The sequence below is a fragment of the Pecten maximus genome, unplaced genomic scaffold (genome assembly GCF_902652985.1).
Source record: "Pecten maximus unplaced genomic scaffold, xPecMax1.1, whole genome shotgun sequence".
NCBI lineage: Eukaryota > Metazoa > Mollusca > Bivalvia > Pectinida > Pectinidae > Pecten > Pecten maximus.
This window is the reverse complement of record NW_022980517.1, coordinates 1-3,178: the sequence shown is the minus strand read 5'-3', so window position 1 is coordinate 3,178 and position 3,178 is coordinate 1. Positions and strand designations below refer to the sequence as shown.

The 3,178-nt window shown below is 37.9% G+C and overlaps 1 long non-coding RNA gene across 1 annotated transcript; it reads left to right on the top strand.

Moving 5' to 3' along the window:
* The first annotated feature begins 581 nt into the window (after positions 1 to 581).
* Positions 582 to 2,927, top strand: LOC117319532. Its single transcript, XR_004530762.1, has 2 exons — positions 582 to 793; positions 2,474 to 2,927. It is a non-coding gene; the product is annotated as an uncharacterized LOC117319532 (long non-coding RNA).
* Positions 2,928 to 3,178: the final 251 nt, after the last annotated feature.

Here is a 3,178-nt window from a genome sequence, read left to right as displayed (position 1 = left end):
CTTTTTGGCTCAAAACAACGTTCCAGTTCTTGATTGGCCACAATACAGTCCAGATATGTCCCCAATTGAACATTTGTGGGAAGATCTAGGCAGGAGGGTTAGTCACCGTCCTATATAACTTTGCTCCACTCTCGTAGGCCCTTATTCAGAAGTGGAATAATATCCCTCAAAGGGCAATAAACATCTTTATGTGGTCATTGCTAAGGAGAGCAAGAGCAGCGACTAACCTGCCGCCAGGGGTGGGCATACACGCCACTGATTTGGATCAGGAAACGGCGTAGGGTACCCTTGTTTTAACGGTATTCACTCAAACACTGTCTGTGATAGGACAGTAATAAAATCATCAAGATGTATTCAGTAATGATGAAATAATCGAGAAACCAAAACCATGAACTCATCATCAAAGACTCATGTAAAATAATAACTATCGAAAATAAACTTGCGTTTCGTTTTTTCGTTAGTATATTTACATAAAATAACATAAGAATGTAAATTATTGTCAAATTGGTTCGTGGGTTAAATGATGTTGTTTCTTTAACATGTCAATTTACTCTCATTTCTTTTTTATCCTCTGATATCAACAGTTTCGTTCTTGTGTTAAATTAGGAAAACAACAGATTGTACATTTAACTGGAGTAGACGGTGCAGGTACTATGGATGCGTCTGCCCCCGGAAGTTCATTCTCTATTTCTGGGGTGATCTTCCCCAAAGCCTGTGTAATGATCGAGGATTTCTTCAAAGTTGCTAACGGATGTATAGCTAGACGAAACAATGGAAAGGATAGTGAATTCAGGTGTGTATTACCCCTTTTGATCTGATATCCCCCCACCCACCCACACCCACACCCACCCACACCCACACACACACACCCTCTCACACACACACACACATACCGGTTTACCTAGCAAAGAGAGGTACCCGTCCTCTTACTGATTTTTCTAACGGAAAGAGAGGTCACCAGGTTCCCGTTAAGATATCATTACAATGTCTTCATTTTCCGTTTAAAGACACATCACTTAACATAAATTTCACTTGAATTATGTTGATATTGTTATTTTGAAGATCAAACATTTTACTAACAAAGCGAGATAAATAAGTGTTTACATTTTATCAGCAAAAAGAGGTCCGTAAAAAAATACCTCACTTCAACTATCATTTGTTAACACACAGTGTGTTGATACTAGACATCCATACCGAGGTACATGGAAAATACCTCACTTCAACTATCATTAGTTGGCACACAGTGTGTTAATACTAGACATCCATACCGAGGTACATGGAAAATACCCCACTTCAACTATCATTTGTTGGCACACAGTGTGTTAATACTAGACATCCATACCGAGGTCCGTGAAAAAATACCTCACTTCAACTGTCATTTGTTGACACACAGTGTGTTAATACTAGACATCCATACCGAGGTCCGTGAAAAAATACCTCACTTCAACTATCATTTGTTGGCACACAGTGTGTTAATACTAGACATCCATACCGAGGTACATGGAAAATACCTCACTTCAACTGTCATTTGTTGGCACACAGTGTGTTAATACTAGACATCCATACCGAGGTCCGTGAAAAAATACCTCACTTCAACTATCATTAGTTGGCACACAGTGTGTGTTGATACTAGACATCCATACCGAGGTACGTGGAAAATACCTCACTTCAACTATCATTAGTTGGCACACAGTGTGTTGATACTAGACATCCATACCGAGGTACGTGGAAAATATCTCACTTCAACTATCATTAGTTGGCACACAGTGTGTGTTGATACTAGACATCCATACCGAGGTACGTGGAAAATACCTCACTTCAACTATCATTAGTTGGCACACAGTGTGTTGATACTAGACATCCATACCGAGGTACGTGGAAAATACCTCACTTCAACTGTCATTTGTTGGCACACAGTGTGTTGATACTAGACATCCATACCGAGGTACGTGGAAAATACCTCACTTCAACTGTCATTTGTTGGCACACAGTGTTTTAATACTAGACACTCATATCGAGGTACGTAAAAAATACCTCACATTAACGATCTTATGTTAGCACACAGTACTGGTTTTACTGGACACCCATACCGAGGTACATGGAAAATACCTCACATTAACGATCTTATGTTAGCACACAGTGTGTTAATACTAGACTCTCATATCGAGGTACGTAAAAAATACCTCACATTAACGATCTTATGTTAGCACACAGTACTGGTTTTACTGGACACCCATACCGAGGTACATGAAAAATACCTCACTTTAACGATCTTATGTTAACACAGAGTGTTATATGTCTAGTATTTTCCTTGTATCAGTTGAACCATTAATATTATGCTAACAATGTTTGAAGCATATATAAAACAATTAGTTGCCTACCTGATGTTAGCGTGTATGTCTAGATAGGGCACTCATGGTGGTATTAATGTCATGAACTAATTAATCTAATCTACTTTCTACAATTTCTTTAGTTCAATGACAGTGGACCAGTAAGTTGACAAATGTGAGAAATTCCGGTGACAAGAACAGACAAGTCAAGACAAACGAACCTTTTCTTTGGTAAATGTACACGACACACCGCCTGGCCAAGGTGAACCGTACGTGCCCCCAAGTATTAAGTTCCAGTAAAAAGTGTATAATAAGGACACTTTTTTTTTCTTTGATGTAGGTCAAATTTCAAAATGTAGGTCACAGTGACTAACTTTTGGTACATGACTCACCGAGACTCCTAGGTGATACCATGTCACAGATAATAATCTGTTATTTTAAGTTCATATTATCATGATTTGCTTGAAACAGTGGGTTTCAGGTCCGCATCTGTGAAGCTATGTTTGATGTTTCCTCAGCTGCATACAGATTGAAGGTCAATAATAAAAATATAGATATTCAATATCAAATAAAACCATAACTCTTCATCAAACATTCTATGGGCTTTTATTTTCAACCTTAAAGTGAACAGATTTTTTCAAATGTGCAAGAGAAATAAGACAAGACTGACAAAAAAACTGTGATATCTATGCTTAATAACAAGTCGACTGATCAAAAAATCAAAATACCAGGAAATCTTGATGCCCTCTTGATTGTTTCCCTGTTGTTCTTTTTGTCAGCAGAATAAAGAAAAATGGAAACCAATGTGTGAAATGTAAAAAAAATAGCTCTGATTAATAAGAACATAC